Source organism: Macrobrachium rosenbergii, chromosome 7, assembly GCF_040412425.1.
Source record: "Macrobrachium rosenbergii isolate ZJJX-2024 chromosome 7, ASM4041242v1, whole genome shotgun sequence".
In the NCBI taxonomy this organism is placed as follows: domain Eukaryota; kingdom Metazoa; phylum Arthropoda; class Malacostraca; order Decapoda; family Palaemonidae; genus Macrobrachium; species Macrobrachium rosenbergii.
The window spans coordinates 31,380,562-31,401,219 of record NC_089747.1 but is presented as its reverse complement, the minus strand read 5'-3'; the positions used below and the strand labels follow the sequence as shown (position 1 = coordinate 31,401,219).

The 20,658-nt window shown below is 35.9% G+C and overlaps 1 long non-coding RNA gene across 1 annotated transcript in view; it reads right to left on the bottom strand.

Moving 5' to 3' along the window:
• Nucleotides 1-2,836: 2,836 nt before the first annotated feature.
• The window catches only part of LOC136840277 (uncharacterized), a 28,660-nt gene continuing 10,838 nt past the window's right edge, over nucleotides 2,837-20,658 (bottom strand). The window contains exons 2-3 of the long non-coding RNA XR_010853570.1: nucleotides 19,154-19,419; nucleotides 2,837-4,058 (exon numbers count right to left, since the gene is read on the bottom strand). This is a non-coding gene — a long non-coding RNA (uncharacterized lncRNA). The remainder of the gene's footprint in view (nucleotides 4,059-19,153; nucleotides 19,420-20,658) is intronic.

The following is a 20,658-nucleotide window of genomic DNA, read 5'->3' as shown; positions in this document are numbered from 1 at the left end:
TTGATTCCGAGACCCCTTTCCTTTTCCCCTGTGAATCAGTTAAGTAAGGCCAGTACCGAATTAGGTACGCATTATGCTTGGGTAGGAATTGCTCCCCAAGGTGATCTGCAACAGATCTATCAAGTCTCCTAAACTAAGGGTGTTCGAGTTTTATAGTTCAGAGAGGGAGGAACAGGCCGATAAAACTCAATTGAGTGTAGTAGTCTGCATATCGAGTAATAATTTCCCACACGTGAATTACTGCACAGGATGCCGAGAAGATGGCTGTGCTCAGTGAAGTCACTCGGCTTGCTTGGGTGCCGAGAGTTTATACGACTTACTGGCTCCTTTTTGAGTTCATAGCATTCTTTTGTTAGTACTATATTTATTTCTTCATAAACTTACTTATAAAATACAAACTGAACATTGGAAATGAAAACCCCCCAAAAAGGCACTTAAGAAAATAATGAAAACTATATTTATATATCAATTAACTCCCTAATTATTGCCTTAATTCTATCAAATGTTTATCAAAAATTACTGAACTATTTTCCAATTTTTTTTATTATCTTCATTTTGCATTGTTTTTTTCTCTTTTGAGTTGAAAAATTTCATTACAAGTTAAATTCTGCATCTAAAAAAAATAACTAATTATATCCTCCGGAACGTCAACATTTTTGTCCTTGAAAATATCGAGAAGACTGGATACTCACTGCCACGACTCCCGGCTTCAACGTTTCTCCACGGAAAGTTTTGAATAACTCTTCCATATGTTGCAGAGCTTTTGAAACTGTACAGAAGGTCTGTATAATATTTTTCTCTTTACATATGAGATCCAATCCTCACTTGTTTCATTTATATCACCTGAACCTAAATGGATACGTATGCCTAAACTTACGTGCTATCAATTCCCCCAAATAACTTAAAAGACTCATTTTCTATCACAGATTCTAGTTCTCCCTCCATTAAATTTCCTATGACATCTTCCTCATTCTCAATCTCATCGGTTACAGGTAGGAGACGTTTCAAGAGATATGCGGAAAGGTTGTATATATACAGTGTGTGTGTATATATATACATATATATATATATATATATATATATATATATATATATATATATATATATACATACATATAATCATTTTGACATTCCTTACAATAAAAACTGTGAAAGGCCTATTCACATGAATGAGAGAAAAATTGGGGTAAATTTCTCTCTCTCTCTCTCTCTCTCTCTCTCTCTCTCTCTCTCTCTCTCTCTCTCTCTCATAATCTTCCCTTCCTTTACAAAACAAAGAACTGGCTATTTTCATACACATGAAAACAATTCTAACAAAATTTTGCCATCTCTCTCGCTTTCGTGTTGACAAGCATTTTCTCTTTGCAGTTATTCCCAACATAGGTCTAGGCCTAATTCCAATTTTGTTAATCTTAACCAGTGAACATGGTTTATTTGCATTAGGAATCGAATGGAAGATATTACATATCGCATATTCTCTTTAATTGCTAGAATTATCCTCATAAACCTATGGTGCATTCGGTTATGCAAAACGCTGTCCTCTCGGTCTCTCTCTATCTCTCTCGAAAACAGCTGTCCCCTTCCTTTGCCCGACAAATAATAGGCCCATTTCATGCATATGAAAACAATTCAAATAAAATGTTCGTGTATGTCTCTCTCTCTCATGTTGACTAGTATATCCCATTTTCAGTTATTCATGACTACACATAAGTCTAGGCCTAATTTCAATCTTACCACTCTTAACCAGTCAAATATGGTTTACTTGCATTAGGAATCGAACGGAAGATATATTTGTGCACTTTAACTGATATTAGTATTCATATATGCTTATAGTTAATACATTTATCCACAATTCTAAATTTAACACGCAGACTAAACCAAAATAAAGTCAAAAGGTTAAATACCTGAATCAGCAGTGGCACTATCATGCAGAGGTAAAACGTTGGTTGGGTATGGCATTATCTTTCAATTCTCTCGCATTTGCATTGTAATTCATGCCGGAGGTTTCTTGCATGATCGCTTTGTTGAAAATGAACCGAACACACTCTTGCGTTTTTGGTGTTTATATGGTCACTTCTGAAGATGGTCACCCACTTCCTACACATTCAGGAATCTTTAAGGAAACGGTAAAAGCTAGCCTTTTTACTTCAAACATTGTCCCTTTCTGTGTTACAGCATCCATAAGTAGTACATATCACCATGGCAATAACGTACTCAGTTCCAAAAACCTTACGAATTGTCACAAATTCGTGAAAACTCCCGTCTACAGGTTGCCACTTACAAGGGGAAGAAGGTACTGGCTTGCCTAGCGGCTACTCTTGACTCGCACCAGGTGACGTCATGCGCGGGAGAGTTGAAAAATCTACCTCTGCGCAACTCACCTTATCTTCGTAAATCTTGATTTAGATATTTGGAATTGAATATGATGGATGACGGTAGAATGAGAGGAGACATGTCACAAAATACTTGAAGCAAGGAAGGTAACAGGATATGTGCAAGAGAGCTGGAAACCTTAGAGGGTCTATGGAAGCCAAGGATAGATGGAATCAAGGCTACTGTAGAGCCAATTCTTCTTTGTGAAAGTCGTGTGTAAATGTTGCATGCAAAAGTACTATAAGGTTGGAGATAGCGCTGTGGTTATCGATTGTTTCCGAGTCGTATATCATAATAAGAGCCGAAAGCATGCGCTGCATGGAAATACGCTAGAAAAGCGTTGAAAACGTTTGTTTACAAACCTCGATAATGAGTGAGGCAGTATTCGGGATACTGACGTGCATCTAATGAGACGTCTTTGTGTAGGACTTAGAATCAACCAATATTACAGTTTCTGGCAGTGGCCACTGTCTTTTTTTAATGGAGCCACACCCTGTTTGGAGAAAGAGTGTTGAGAAAAAAAGACCAAAGGAACTTTACAGGAGAGACGTTAAAACGGACTATTCGCAACAAAGAAGAGGCTCCGTCATGGCGCCTTGAATCCATTTCAAAACAGGTTTCGCTCCTGGTGCTTCTGTCCTTGGTCGCACTTGTACTGACTGACAGCTGATCGACATAGGGCGCCTGTGTGGTCACGTCATAATTATTGATATAAAATTTAAAAATCATTAATTTTTTCATTGCTTTTATGCCTATACACATATATAGAGAGAGTGGTAAAATGAATTAAAAAAATAATGAAAATAATCATGCTGATATTAGTATATATAATTATTAATTATTTTAATAAATAAACAAAAAGATACCACTGCCCAAAAAAATGTATGAAACAATATATATACCATCCCTTTAGTAAAATTTACTTCACTTTGGCAGATGCTGTTGATGTTGTCAATTATAGTTATAGTAACCTTTATAGAAAAGCGTTTCAGATGTCTAAGTTCATTCTTGAAGGTTGGAAACTACCTGCTGTCATTGTTCCCGGTGCGAAAAAAATAGTTACAGAGTGACTTCTGAGCAATCCAAATTACAGGGGTCCCCAGCAAAAAAAAAAAAAAAAACAAGAAATTTCAGATCTACATTATGTATTTTACACACTGTTGCCTGACTCAGAGCCAACACTCCTGACTCCATTGAACCTCATGAATGGCCCTCAAAAAGTCCAGATCTCAACGTAATAGATTTTACCATGTGGGGTTTACTGTTACATTAACTTCAATCACAGAGGAGAGAGACCACAGACATACAGTCTTCAAAACTCTGTTAGTGGAAGCTTAGAAGGATATCCTGCTTGAAGTCATCCAAAGGGCGACTGGCAGTTGGCTATACCGTCTATGTCGTGCAGCTGCCCACGGAAAGCATTTTGAACACCACATCTAACATTTCCTTTTTGTTCTGTTTTAACAACGTTTCTGTTAACAACAACTGTTTTCTGTTTCCAAAAATTAAATAACTGTACCAAATTTCCTGGTTTTTGTGGGGCACCCTGCATAAAAACAAAGACCCACTCATTCGGTGCAATATGACACTAAGGAAAACAGGTTTGAATCTTATAGCCATGACGTCACGAGTAGAGGGCTCTGTTCTTAAACCAGTAAGGCGTCCGATGTTATCAAACATCTAGGCTGCAAAAAAGTGAAAACGATTGAATAATATTTTCTAACTTTTGGTTCCACTTACAGCTTGATAATGTAATGACCAATACTTAGATGGGTAGACCTCGTATGTGGAAATTATTTTTATAATATATATATGTTATATATACATATACCTATATATATATATATATATATATATATATATATATATATATATATATATATATATATACATACATACATATATATGTCTGCGTGTGTATCAAAGAATAATAAAAAAATACATATTCTCTTGCAAATTTATGGGAACATACTACTGATATGATCGGAACATTTCTTGTGTTCATGGCCTGCTATTTTTTCTCCTTTTTTTTCCGAGTTCATAAATGACCTAAGGAAATCTTAAACCATTTAATTTCAGTTTAATGATATCTATAATAACAAATACACACACATCGCAGTTCTGATCAGGACATTAGCAGGAAAAAGCATAGTCCGTAGCTGCCAAGTAATGACTGGACCTACTTTACTTACACATTCGACCTGAGGATGTGAGGTGTTAGAAGTCACTAATACAAATTTTCTTTTATCTATGAAGAGACCAAGAAGAACAAATTACTGATTAATGAACTGAAGAGAAGAAAAATAACCTCCCAAATTAAGTAACAAGAGATTGTTTCAGGAATCAAGTGGAGTGGTGCTGTATATGTCAGTGGACCACTGTGTTGCTGGGGAAGCTCGGTGGCCGAGAAGAATCAGCTGAGCGACTGAGCAAGAGATGGGGAAGCTGCGCTGGCCTAGAAATAATGGGGAGGACCCACTTGTTGGCTATGGCACCGTTTTGGGATTTTCATCAACTGCTCGTTGAACTTTTCTTTAAGCTAACAGCTAATTTTGATAATCCACATGGTATGAAAGTCTCTAGATAACACTACTTGATTTCCAATAAAAATAATTTATTCTCTCTCTCAAGCTTTCCAGGTTGAACACAACAACTAAAGAAGAGATAAGTAATATTTATGCTTCACTACTGATCTACTACTTTTTTCTTTCTAAACATAACTACACGATGTGACAAAAATTACATTTCACCAATTTAGAGGAGTTGGGACACTGAGAACGTATCTGTACCGCTTCATTAACTCCAAAGAATTGTGCATGCAAAAAGCGTCCTTGGACGATAGCTCGACACATTAAGGATCGCGCAAGGACGAACTCCAGAAATGAAACGGCAGTGTTCCCTCTTATTCGCCAACATTCGTCTTGACAGATTCTGCAGATTTTACTAGTCATGTGGAGGTTTTATTGATTTTGTGACTTGGTTTTTCTCGAGAGTGAGGCGTTACTGTCAGGAATTGGGCTTCTCCGTAAGTAAAAGTCTTGTAACGGATTTTTCCTCAGGTATTTACAGGCAACATTTCAGATTTATCTTCATGAATGAGACATTGGTTTTTTTAGATTTTTTCCTCATCATTAATGAGCGAATTATTGGTATTTACTTCATTTTCATATGAACGGGGCACTGATGTTTGCAGATTTAGTTTTTTTTTTAAGTTTTCTTACGTCAATAAATTCTAAGTCAGTCTTGAAAATTCTTCTTCTCGTGGCATTGGATCTTGTGGAATTATGAGCATCCGAAGTGCCTAATCTTTTGTCATTGAAGATTATTTCAACAAGTTTTTTTCTATATATATCATCTTTTAGACGAGTGAATAAAAAACAAATTTCTTTGTCAGTCCTTCTGTCTGTATACTTTACAATTAAATACACAGATCTCGTCAGTCTATCTGCCTGTGGCAAGACTGAAAACCAGTCACTTCTGCAGTGTAGTAGAAACAAGAGGAAAAATAACTGGGCGTCGGTTTGTCTGTCAAACATAACTGAGAGTATTATCTATCTGGTAGTCCCTTATATTCAGTATTCTTAATCCTTTATTTGTCGCGTGAATGCTGCGTTCACCATGAAACACGAATAATTCTCACTCTGGCATTATCAAATGCCGTTGGATGTTAAAAACTGAGAAAGAGATCGATGGTCCAAGTGGTCGGAACTAAAGATCCTTTGAAGGTCACTAGACGATCATTGTCTGGTAGCTAGTTCCCTTTGCTCAAAGGACCCGCCTTTCAACAAAGAGCATTAACGAGCATTAATTCGTGATGACACAGAGACACAATAATTTAACAGCATCGATAATAACGACAAAGGGTAGAATCACTTGGATGCCTATAACCGTGCGAAGTGGAGTTCAAGGCGGGTTATTTGGTTGTTGGTGTTATTTCTGTTGTTGCTACAATTGATTTAGACGTGACTAGCACCTTTTTAGTGCTGGGCTTTGTTATATCCGTAGGTAAAAGCAGGTTATTTCATGGATTTTCCTAGAGAGAGAGAGAGAGAGAGAGAGAGAGAGAGAGAGAGAGAGAGAGAGAGAGAGAGATTGATTGCTCATCAGAGAATCTCATTTTCATGATTTCAGCTCAGGCCTTCGATGTTGTGATGCTACTGATATTACTTAGTGGAATCCTTTAGTTTTCCAGATGGCGGGGATGTCCTTAAACGACACGTAGAATGAGAAACATGACACAAATGCAATTCTGAACTCTGCATGCTTGAAAGAAGGCTTTGATGCTTCATGCAAATTCAGTACTCATTTAGCGCATTCATATTTTATGACAGGAGGACTTAAGTGAGGTATTTTCTCTTTCCCCTGACAGTTCCCCTTCCCATCACTCGTGTCCCTCCCATCCAGTTACCTTTTACTTCTTTCCTTTCCCTGTTGCCCACTTTCCACTATTATGTTTTTTCATAATTCTCTTGATTCAAAGTAAATGAACTTTGCTGCTTATGGTATGCGGCCTGTACAACTTGGTCGCCTCAACAAGATCGCAGCGTTTTTGCTGCCCCTAATCCAAACCAATGACCATCACACTGAGGTCTTTGCCTTGCCCACCTAAACAAGAGGTTTGGATATTAGGAGTTGCCAAGTCGCTGTCAAGTTTCCGTTGAGGTGGAACCACCTCCTTCATCGGCCAGGTAAGTAAGGGTAGATGAAGTGCAAGGACAGACTGAATCCAAGTTGAAGATTATGTACCGATACCCTAAAAAATGAAGGCACATAATTTCGGGGACGTTAAACTGTCCCAAAGTTCTGGCTGATGTACCTTCACCGAGCATTCTTATTTTAGAGACTAGTGTTGGGCGTTGGGGACTCTAAACGTGGAGTTCTTTTTACACGTAGAGTGTTGATATTGCGAACAGAAAGGTTATGTGGACATTCACTTGCGTTTTATTATGCAGAAGATGCGAGAACGTAGTCCTGTGCTGATCAAGAGATACCAGGAATTTTAAAGTAAATTTTATTTCATCGCCAAAAGGAACTGCTGAAATGGTTGTTTCCTTGCGATCGTTTAAGCCTAGATGATTATCGGTTCTGTCGTGGAAGAAGTTCAAAAGAACTTTCTCTCTGTTTACACCAAGGGGCATATCAATGACTTCTCCATCTACTGATCTCTCCCTCTCTCTTTCTTTCGCTACTGATTTGCATCTGCTGGTGGCATCAGCATTTAGTGGCATATCTTTCCACGACAATTTCCACTTGTCTAGGAACTCCGTAAGGAGCCATCGAGGCAGCGAATTAACGTTATATATACAAATAATGATAATCATTATTACCTACCACCAGAGAGGATAACACGAGGACACAAAATAACTGGATTCTTAATCTTTCAGTGACCATGATGGGTAGCTCCAAGGATCCCAGATTCACAAGGACGCCTAGATTAGGATTCAATCTGGCATGGCCTTGATTACCAAGCGTCTCTCTTCTCCTGTCCCACAGGACACTGGTTCTTTCCTAATGTCAGATGTCCTCCAGCACACCCAGAGGACTTGAATACCTTACATAATATTAAGAGATCTACCTGTATACACACGCACACGCACAGACAGATATATATATATATATATATATATATATATATATATATATATATATATATATATATATATATATGTGTGTGTGTGTGTGTGTGTGTGTGTGTGTGTAATTTTTATTTTGATGATATTCACTTTACCTAAATAAACTTTCTTATTTTGGAATCTGGCTAATAGAGGGCAGCTCTGTACCATTATCTCTGGTTGAAAATTTGAAATGTCTTCCTTGTTTTGATTACAGTTAGTTTACCTCGGAGGCAAGTAAAACTAGAATGGTTATGCTGTCTGGATTTGTTAGTGTAACAAGTGCCTATGGAATTACCAACTAAAATATAGTACCAAACTTTTGGTAAGACTTATAGCTGTTTCGTATCAATGTATTACAACCATATTTTATTTTATTGCTATTATTAGTCATAAGTGGTACTGATCATTTGCATTTGCGACTGGGAATTATTGTCGGCCGCATAATGTAGGATTATTATTATTATTATATTTTTTTCGAAAGGGACATACATTGATATACTACAAACTAAGTGCCGTTAATTTGCTGAGCAATCGTCCTTGAAGTAGAGAAACAGAGTCGATATAGGTATGGTAAAAAGCCGAACTTAATTAAGAAAATTAGTATAAAAAGTAAGCAAAATTGAACCAGTGAATATTCATCAATAACAGTACTGAAATGATAAAGCAGAATGAAAGGAACACGATGCTTTACGTTACATCTGGCTGTCTGTCTCTCTCCCTCTCTCTCTTTCTTTTTCATCCATATTAAAAGACAAAAAATTTCCTCTAACGCACAGGTTTTTGTCTTCTTTTAGATGACGTGAAGTTTGTATAAATAACTGTATCAACATTCACGTTTTAACATTTTCTATTGATATGTGATTTTGCACCCAAGGGCAAAATTACTCTTTCCCTGATATAGGTATATAAAACCATTATCTTGACTAGTTCATCTTGATCTTTAGGTTCATAATCTGAATAAACGAGAAGACAGCGCCCTTTTAAGATGCCGTAATGGCCTTCCAAATGTCCAGTTCTTCTTCTTTGGCTTCACGGACAGACTCCTGATCATGCGTCTTCTTCTGACCTTCTTTAATGCTTTCTACCATGATATGCGAACTAGTATAGGCTCTCTCTCCCGTTAGTGTTGACGGCAGTATTTGATAACTTTACAAGTTCATCGTACTTATAATGTAGCAAGTAAATGGTGCTGTTCTGAACTCTTTTTGGGTTAAATGTGAAAACTATTTAAATCCAGTCTGCCTTCGTTGATGGACACACACACACACACACACACACACACACACACATATATATATATATATATATATATATATATATATATATATATGTGTGTGTGTGTGTGTGTGTGTGTGTGTATATATATATATATATATATATATATATATATATATATATATATATATATATATATATATATATATGTGTGTGTGTGTGTGTGTGTGTGTGTGTGTGTGTGTGAGTGTGTATGAAAATCTATTATATCTCGTTATATAGAAAAGTTTTATTAATTCTTATTTAAACTTTTGTTGTTTTACGAATCGGTAAACTGAGTTGATATACTGTATAACTAAACTGTGTGTGTGAGTAATTGTGTTTGCATCAGCCACTATCGATTTAATATAATTTTAACAAAATCCACGCTAGCAATATCAGATAGTACAGTTTTCACTGAAGCTTATTTATGCGCCTGTAAGTATTGGTGCTGCGACGCCACTGGCTCATATTAACTAAAATCAGTCTCTGAATCAATTCCTCTTCTTCATCTTTCGTGGACAAAGACTAGATCACCTGACCTCGGTTATCCCGATTCACTGACCTTTCCGAAGGCTGATCATGCGGCCTATTATCGAACGAGCCAGCTAGTTCTTTCTTGTCTTGACTTGTTTTTACTGTTGCTTGTCCTTTTCGATGAGTTTTTTTAAAGAGGGTTTTCATAATATATTTTCTCGTTTTTTATATGTAAATACTGAGATTTAATCGTCTTAATTTAATGGCTTATAAATTTATTTGTTTATGCAGCCTTGAATATTTAATACAAAGACTTGTATTTTCTTCGTTTTATGACTTAGAATATCTCTTCGATTATACGACCAAATTGACTTAAATATGTATTGGTATTTTGTCTAGAGACTTGAATATTTACTGGTTTTCAAGGAAAGACCTGAATATTTATTCATTTCCTACATTTATTCGTTTTCATAATTATGAATGCTTAAATGATCCCTTATCTTTTAGAAGGGCTTGAATATTACTCAAGTATTTCATTAAAAATTAACAAATACTTAAGGCTTTATATATAAAAGTCTGTTATAATAATTTACATATGTACTTTTTACATAAAGCCTTGAATATTTTTACGCTCTATTATAAATACTTGAGTATTTTGTTGGAAAAACAACCAAAAAAAGATTAAGTTCAATCCTTAACTTTATATTCAATTCAAAGTTGTCTGTCTTTATTTCATGTAAGCCAAAATTAAATATAAATATACGGAAGTTACGTTGCCATGTCCTAGTATGTAACACAAAATCTATCTCTCGCAATATCAGTTTAAAGATTGGTGACAAATGTGCATAAGATTAAAGTAATAATAATAATAATAATAATAATAATAATAATAATAATAATAATAATAATAATAATAATAATAATAATAATAACAGAGTCACTCGAAATTTTCTGTTACAGAAACAGTTCTAATAATTCCAAACTAGGTTCATTTTCTAACATATGACAAATCTTAAAAAAAAAATCTATCCAGTTTTCTACAATCTTTTCATCATGATTGCCAAGCGTACCGATGAAACACTGGAGAAAAGGAATTCTGATTTATTACGCTGTTAAGCTACATAAGAGAATTTTATTATAAATAATTATGCATTCACTGGGTGTAGCGGACAGGAGTGTAATCTACATCTGTTTTTGTATTTATTTTTTCTTTTGGAAATACATGGCATTGCTGTGACATAGGAGGCTTTTTGGAACTGTTTTGTTATCCTATTATTGCCCTAACTTTCCCTTAAATTTCGGTGGTCTATTTTTAAAAGTGACGAAGTTATTCAGTGTATGATGTCGAGAAAATCAGATGAGTGAAGAAATATTCGATATAATGACGAGAGTATGAGAGATAGTAACAATAATACTTTATATGGAGCACCTCAAGAATCGTCAACCTATTGACGCAGACATTGTCCATTCAAAGTCTGTTACGCAATTCAAGGTAGCACTTTGTCCCAATAGAAAATGTCTGCGTCACTCAGTGCATCACTCAAAGAAATCATTCCAATGGCGTATTGCTTACGTAATGTATATTGACGCACTGCTGGCACCATCAGAATACACACACACACACACACACAAACATATATATATATATATATATATATATATATATATATATATATATATATATATATATATATATATATATATATATATATATATATATATATATGTAATTCTAATAGCCACAATGCCCTCTTAACTTCTCGAATTCTTCGCGCTTTTTTGGATATGCTTGTAACTACGAAGCCGAAAATATCCAGACGGAAGAAATTGAAGAGCCTGTGAATGGCGGTCGCGAGAATCGAACCCGCATTACCATACTCACAAGGAGGTCACGTTGCCGACCTTGTGAATATGGTAATGCGGGTTCGATTCTCGCGACCGCCATTCACAGGCTCTTCAGTTTCTTCCGTCTGGATATTTTCGGCTTCGTAGTTGCAAGCATATCCAAAAAAGCGAAGAATTCGAGAAGTTAAGAGGGCATTGTGGCTATTAGAATTACATATGTGTCTGGTAAAGTGACCAGTAGATTCTACATATATATATATATATATATATATATATATATATATATATATATATATATATATATGACAAAATATATGACAAAACACGAAGGAAAGAGAAACGATGGAGTACTGCAAGGTCTATCGCCTTCTTGTCCTTTACTTACCAGACTGAAGGAGTATAAAAATAAGTTTACAAAAAAAGCTTGTATAATGACAGATGGGGATTACAAAGGAAAATACGTACCTGGAATCCAACACAATTGAAGAATTAGTAGACTTACCAAAACAGGGTTAAATATTTTAAGAGGTCTTACAAACGATTAGGCTCAATTGCTCAGAAGCAGGGACAGGACAATTAAAAGATTACACAAGGATGGTGACTGACCACCGAAAAATTTTATAAAAGTACAACTCACTAATTCTCATTTTGGTAACAATAACAATTTTCGCAAGGTGAACATTTTTACAAAAAAAAAAAAATATCAAGCATACGAATACATAAAAAATATATACAAGGCAACTAATTTGTAATTAAGCCAGTGATTTTATCTTTTAAGTCATTCTTGATCATTTTACTAATACAGGGGTCCAAATAATACATGCCAGGGCTAAGGTTAAAATTACAACTAGGAGTAAGCTGTCTAAGAGCAGATTCTAAAAGATATCATGAAGAGAAATCTTCGATCTGGCAATCACTGAGCTTTCAGTCCAATTTATCCTGTGAGACTTTTCACTTTAATGAATGAATATAGCATTGGATGTTTGCCCAGTTTTGACAGAATACTTATACCGTTTAATCCGTACTTCTAAATCCTTGCTAGATTGGCCGATATTGAAAGAGAGGCAGTCCAAGCATGGAATTTTAATATTGTGTTGTTGTTTTCTTTAGGGCTATTTTTATTAACATTCCTTTTAGTGTGTTATTATAGGAAAAAATGATGTTGGCATTAAAAGATATTAACAGCGATTTTATGTTTTCAAAACCACTAAAATAAGGCAGGCTAAGAACGTTCTTAGGGATTTCTTTCTCCAAGTTACTTTCACTAAAAAATTTTTGTGGGCTTTATCATAATAACACACTAAAAGGAATGTTAATAAAAGATAGCCCTAAAAAAACATAATATATAAAATTACATGCTTGGACCGTCCCTCTTTTTATATCAGCCAATCTAGCAAGGATTTAGAGATATGGATTAAACAGTATAAGTATTCTGTGAAAACTGGGCAAACATCCAATGCAATATTCATTCATTTAAGTGAAAACTCTCACAGGATAAATTGGACTGAAAGTTCAGTGATTGCCAGATTGAAAGAATTCTCTTCACAAAATCTTTTAGAATCCGCTATTATACATCTTACTTCCAGTTGTAATTTTAACCTTAGCCCCGGCATGTATTATTTGGACCCCTGTGTTAGTAAAGTGTTCAAGAACGACCTAAAAGATAAAATCACTGACTTACTTACAAATTAGTTACCTTGTATATATTTTCTATATATTCGTATGTTTAATTTTTTTTTTAAATGTTCACCTTGCAAAAATTTTTATTGTTTACCAAAAGGAGAATTAGTGAGTCATAATTTTACAACATTTTTTGGTGGTCAGTCACCATCCTTGTATAATTTTCCAATTGTCCTGTCCCTGCTTCTGAACTGTTGAGCCCAATCCTTTGTAAGACCTCTTAAATATTTAACCGTTTTGGTATGTCTACTAATTCTTCAGGTCTGTTGGATTCCAGGTACATATTTTTCTTTTGCAATCCCCATCTGTCATTTATATGAGCTTTCTTTGTAAACTTATTCTTATATTTCTTAAGTCTGCTAAGTAAAGGACAAGAAGTCGAAAGGCCTTGCAGTACTCCATTTGTTTCCCTTTCCTTCGTGAATTTTGTCTTTATTTAGATATTCATCACGTTCCATATTTTCGTGATTCAGTTATACACGCACACACACATATATGTATACATATATGTGTGTGTGTTTGTATAATGCGAGTTTGTATGTACTGTATATTTTATATATATATATATATATATATATATATATATATATATATATATATATATATATATATATATATATATATATATATATATATATATATATATATATATATATATATATATATATATATATATATATATATATATATATATATACATACATACATAGAGAGAGCGAAAGAGTGTATAAGGCCTTCATGGTTTTCCCCTCTCAGCCTAATCTGAGAAGAAAAGAAGGCATAAGCCGCCTCGGTTCGAGACAAAAAATTTCCCTAAATCTATTTGAATCTCTGGCAACCCTGGTGGCCCAAGCGGGATTCCCGGTGTCTGCCCTCAACCTATGGATTTAACCTTCCAAGGGGGTAAGGGCTTCGGGGACAGCCTGCGGTTTTTCCTTTATCATTACGCAACATTTGCTTCTGGGGGAGCTTGTTTGAAGATTGCGAATAGCTTTTACGCTTGTTCTGTTTTAATATTAATGTTAATCTAATTACCGAAAACGAACTGCGTTTCCACAGAGTCTACGGTACTCGATATATCGTAAACACGTTGCAATTGCATCGTGCTGGAATATTGCTGTCATTTTTTATGTGAATGATAGATGAATATGATAGTAATAATGATATCTCCTTCAAATATGTGCATGTGCCTGCAAAGGTACTATTGATTTTTTCTCTTTTGTTTCTGAATTGTCCAAAACCCGTTCAATAAATGTCTCCTTTCGTCATTTTTCTCCTGTTTTTGCTATGCATTATCTATTCTTTCTCTGGGTAATCATCCCTGGTCTTTTTACTCACTTCCTTTTTTGACATTTCTTCTGGCCTGGGCTATATAAGGGCATTGAACTGGCTTCATATTGAATGTTAGTTTGGCTGTATTTATTTTTTATCTTCTAGATATTTAAGTTCTTCGTGAAGCAATTTCGACGCAGGTATAAATCAGTGAATCAATCATTCACTAAAAGTAACAGAAAAAAATTCTCTTCTGCTACAGAGTCAAGCGAAGCGAATGACATTTTTCTTTGAATCCGACTAAATTTATTCAGTTTCATATCTTTTCAGATTGCAAGGGACTATGAACTGCACAATTGCGTGAGTCAGTGCTGGCATAAGGCCCGCTTTATATCAAAGAAATAACATTAGACTATATGAAAAATATTCTTGAAACGATCACTTTCATAAGAAAATATCTTTCATAAAAAAGAAGATTAAGGAAGTGTGTTTACTCTTTTTGTGTTAATTTTTGTTGATAAACAAAAATGAACCATGAATAATGACAGCTTGTCAGTTAAGTTTTTGTGCGTTTTCTGTTTTGATGTTTTTTTGGCTCAACAAAACAAACGCCGAATAGGAAAAACTATGTAGTGAACGTGTTTTTCCATTTTTCATTTTTTCGCTTTTTTTTCAAAACAAGAAAATTGAATCATAAGTAGGAAGGGAAGGGGTTTCAGGGTAGTCGATGATTTTTTTTTCCTTTATTAGTTATATTTAGCTTTTTGCTTTTGTTTCTTTATTCTTATTATTTGAATGACAAACTCAGCCGAAGCTGCACTGGTTTGCAAATAACGGTGATCATCCAGGGTCGCCTTAAGCGGCCAGCCATTAATAATACACCTTACCCTAAGTTGCGTCCTTGTTGAATTAAGACCCCTCCCTTTATGGGCGAGTGAGCACATAAAGGTCCTTGATCAGAATCCCCAATCATTCATTTCTTCTGTTTTTTTTTTCTTTTTGTGAAGATAAGTCTGGTTGACGTTCTTCCTTGAAATAGTAAGGAAATAAACCGATTCGTTCACCTTATCCTTCTTCATAACTTTTTTAAAACACATGGAAGACTTAAAAATTGACGGTCGTGTGCTTTATCAATATAAAATCAAGGGAGGGAGATACTTCCCTCACCCAGAGAGAAGGAATTGTTGGAATTGCCCAGGAGCAATGCAAAAGACATCGTACGTATTTGCAATCTGGCCGCTCTGAAAAACTTTAAAATAGTTTGGTACGAATACCCGAACCCCAGACCCTTTTTTTTTTATCCCTCGATGGTCTTGAATAACTGGTTTTTACATAAATTATAGTTTCTCTCTCTCTCTCTCTCTACAAAATTAGTTTGCGTTAGGCTGTAATAACAGTAAGTTGTTGTTGTTTATGGTTAAGCTGTCGTTACGCCGGCACGAGCTCTTGCTCATAGAGCAGTCCGTATGTGGTATTCGGTGATCTGAAGTGAAACAGTGATTATGAGCAAAACTAGCAAAATTAGTGGAGTGCAATGGAAGATGTGGTCATGAAATGAAAAGTTGGTCATGTGGGATTACAAACGACTTTAAACCCTCAGACCTCGTCAGTAGAAGAGAATGAGTGATATTAGCGAGTTTTGGCGAGGAAGGAAAAATGAAAAATATTATCGTTATAGAAACAGCTGGAAAAACAAAAATACATACATACATGTATATATACTGTATATATATATATATATATATATATATATAGAGAGAGAGAGAGAGAGAGAGAGAGAGAGAGACTTTAACTAATGAAAAGCCAGTTATTCAAGATAACTAAGAAAAAAAAAAAAGGCGGGAGTTCGGAAATTCGTACCAAACAATTTAAAAGTTTTTCCGAGCTGGAAGAATGGATATTTTGCAAAGACGTTCGACGTCTGCTGCATTACCGCCTTGCAGTTCCATTAATTCCCTCTCCCTGGGTAAGAGGAGTAGTTTCCTCCCTATCTCCCATCCCACAGTCCTGGGATTTCAATCTCTGGTTTCCCGCCAAATTTCGAGCTCATAGCAACGGTCAGGAGGAATCTGAATCATGTCTTTCCTGCACTTCGTTATTTGTACCCAATGTTCCGCTCTCACGATTTTGTCTTAGCAGCTTTCCGTTTACTCCCGAATTTTTCTGTTTGAGTTTTTGTGTTCAAGAACACATCCGGAACGCGCCAAATCAGATTGTAGTTTTCAGTTAATGATGTTTGCAGGCTGGTGTCGATTAAGCCGGCCTATGTCAGCACCTTTCCTTGCCTGAAGGAGGGCCATAATTATTGCCAGGCGATAAAGTGGATAAAAAGTCTGGTGTCGACCTATGCACTTTTAATTCGTGCGTTGTCTTGTTCTTATGAATGTGTGCACATTTTTGTTTGACAATAATAATAATAATAATAATAATAATAATAATAATAATAATAATAATAATAATAATAATACAAGCCCTATGGCCACCGGCATGTTATCTATGGCAGCGACTCCCGTATTTTTTTTTTTTTTTGTTTCCTTGTACTGTCCCTAGAAAAGCAAGGTTACGAGAGCAAAATACCAGACTCAATTTATAACCTCTGTTATGAGACGAATATAGGTCAACTTCCACCCGTTATTAGCCTACTGTTATACGGTTGCATTTCGTGATATTTTCTTCGCGATAATTATAAGTGGTATACGTGTTAGGGTAATACACCCTATAAGAACATAACGAACCTGAGCCCATTTTGGACGCTCGACTTCCCGCCTGCTTCCGAACGCATGCAAAGTAACCGAGGGAGTTGATGGATGCCTTCACACGCTCCCACCACGGCTAAAGCCGTAAGTTACAGCCTTGGTGCCATCTTCTATCCGATACAACGCTACAAATATAGTCCACAGACAGAGTCAATGCTCTGGAAAGAGGCCTAATATTTTTTGAAAGGGAAGAAAATGTTGCGCCAGAGTCAGAAGAAAAAGGAGGGGTAAGCCCATCAGCACTTTATAGATTCTGCAGTTTTAATTTTATAAAACGTACTGGACAATTATGCAAACGTAATTTTTAAATGTGTGCAAATAGAAAAAAAAGAAGCTATTATAAAAGCAGTCCCTCTGCGAGTCTTGAAATCTTGAGCGAGAGCCATCTGGCGGTGTTTTCCGAAGCGTTATGCAACAGGACTCTGCGAAAGCAGAGAAGCATTTGGAAGAGGCCACTAATGACTTTGCCTTCAGGCAGGGCGAGTCTTACAACGAGATTGAAGATTTAGCTTTCTAACAAGTTGTAAACAATAAGAGAGGAAGCTGTTCTTTCTTCGTCATTCGTAACGGTACCTCAATTGGCTATTTTCCACAAGAACTGACTGACGTAAACTGGCTAAGCATCGACTATAGGTCAATGACGCCGAGGCCAAGCAGGACGCTTCAGCGAAGGTTAAGCTAGTTATGTTAGCTTAAATTAGCTAGCATTCTGATAATGTTACGGCTGTCGTAACAATGGCCACTTCTTTAGAGTGAGCTTCAAGCTGCTCGTAAATACTAGACATGCATAGAATCAATTTTTGTGCCGTCTACCTTAGATATTCTGAAGATTGATCAAGATTTATACTGAGGATTCATCTCCTCATATATTAAGCACCCACCTCTTCAGAAGATCGTATATCTAAGTTAATCTCAGATAGGATGTAAAAACAAAATGTACGACATGAATCTTGGTCATCTCTTCTTTCAATAGGAGGAGGCGTACACACCGTTAGCAGTATTACTTGATGGAGCCGTTCATTCACTCTCTGTATGCATGAAATCAAGGACCTCGTCCAAACATTTTTGGCAGAAGTGCAGTAGCAGAAATAAATACATAAGGATGGAGGAATGATGAGTATACCATAGGAAGGGGGTTTTGGGGGGTGAGGTTAGATATAATTAAAATACATGTACGCACTTTAGAACAGTAATAGACATAATGAAAACCTTCCTGTCGATGTCGTATTCAAGAGAAATTATGTATCAACTCCCGAGGAACTGCTTTTGAGCCGCGTTTCTCTCTCTCTCTCTCTCTGAGTAAGAATAATGTGGACTGCGAGCCATTTCTAACTAACCAGGTGGGTCCTGTTCCTAACAAAAGCAGCAAGAGCGGTGTTACGGTTCTCTCAGACTGTGAGGCACCCAGCAACTGAACCAAAGCAAGTAACATCACAGGACTGAATATTAGACCCACTTGGCGCTGCCAACATTCTGTATGCTTGACTTCGGCTTATTTTTACGACAATGATCGTGAGCCATTCTTGAGGTTATATTTCTCTGACAGTAAATCCTCTTCCTTCTCTTGCAATTAAGCAAATTACCGTAAAGATTAATCACTGTTTCCTTGCAAAACTGACACTAAACGAATGAGAGCTTGAGTCAGGTGTGACAGTTGTGAGTTATGAGTATTGTGCATGTGTGCAGGAGAGACAGAAGACACAATTTTTCCTTAAAGAGAAAATTGTATGTTGGCAGTGATGAAGGCAGTTCCGGGATTTGTAGAAGGTGAAGAAAACTAGGTATATACAGGTAAAAAATGACTTAACCTAGAGACGCCATAATGATGCCCATCCATGCACGCAAACTATCACGCTCAAGCACAGATACTAACAACCTTACCTTCATTTACCTTTGTGACTTTTCAGGGCCCTGGTCTACATCATCCAGGGACACCAAGCTCATCTGGGACATGGGCAAATATTTTTCATCTTGATTCATCTTAAAATGGATGGAAAGCTGAATATTGCCAGTTGTGGTGCTCGGAGATACCGGCTACGAATTGACCTTTCATGTTGCCACGCTACTTTGGTCCTCCGATGAATCAGTTTGTAAATTCAAGAATCCTTCAAAATGGTACAGACTTATTGACAAGATAGAGAAGATTTCTGTAAAAAAAAATGGAATTGGAAATTTTTGTTTTGTGTAAGTTCTCTCTCTCTCTCTCTCTCTCTCTCTCTCTCTCTCTCTCTCTCTCTCATAAGACCGCATAAACATCATTAATTTGTAAACTTAATCTGAACAAACATAGGAATCCCCTCCGTTCTCTCATCTATGAATGGAACTGCCTATAGCAGTAATAATAACATTACTATTTTCAGTAGCAGCAGCAGTATTACCATTGGGCAAACATTTTTGTGTAATACGGAGATCGTTGAGATTCAACTCCATTATGAGAAAGGTGGCTTATGATTTTCTGAATATTAAAAAAATTGGCATTTTATGGTACACTGAGTATTCGAGATCCATACATTTCCTACATAATTCCACCGCTCACGTGCAAGGGAATTCACACAATTTACAAAAAAAAAAAAAAAAAAAAAAAAAAAGTTACACTAATATCATATGACTTTCTAACGCGAGATACAGACTTCACTGATAATTCAAGATGTGTTATTCTTCAAAACAAGGCATTTCCTTATAATTAAATTTATTTGTGAGGTATATTAGTAATCCTTTAAACACCTGTGCTCGCATAATAGCTCCTTTGTCTAAACTAACCTAAATATATATATATATATATATATATATATATATATATATATATATATATATATATATATATATATATATATATATATATATATATGAGAGGAAATTTCTGCAATCCTCACAAAATAAAACTTTTCCCGCCAAATTTAATCACCGCCGAGGCTCGGAATCGTGAAATCGTGTACCTCCGAAGAATGTAAAGGCGACTATATAGGTGAAACTGAATGGCTCCGGGGCGACTTAAAAATGCCTTTCCGAGACGCAGACGTTGCCAAGAATGTACGTGTGGCAATGCCCTTATGTTTCATGATTTCCTTGAATTATCTCCAACATAAACTGCAAGGTTAAAAGTAAGATTTGTTTGGAGGGTTGTGGAGGAGGTTAACAGATTTAAGTTAAGGGCAATCACATCATCTGTTCTAGCTGTACGTGGTATTCCTTCACTTATTTTTCTCTTTTTTTCTTCATCCGCTTATTTGCGTCTATATTCTGCTCTTATTGCTTTACTGAATTCACTTCGTTCTACACATTTTCTCTGGCTTGTCACTTCTCTCACATTCTTATACTGTATTATTTGGTTGCTTCTACTTTATCTCGTACTTTTCTTATCCATTTTTCCCCGAACTGTTTCTCTC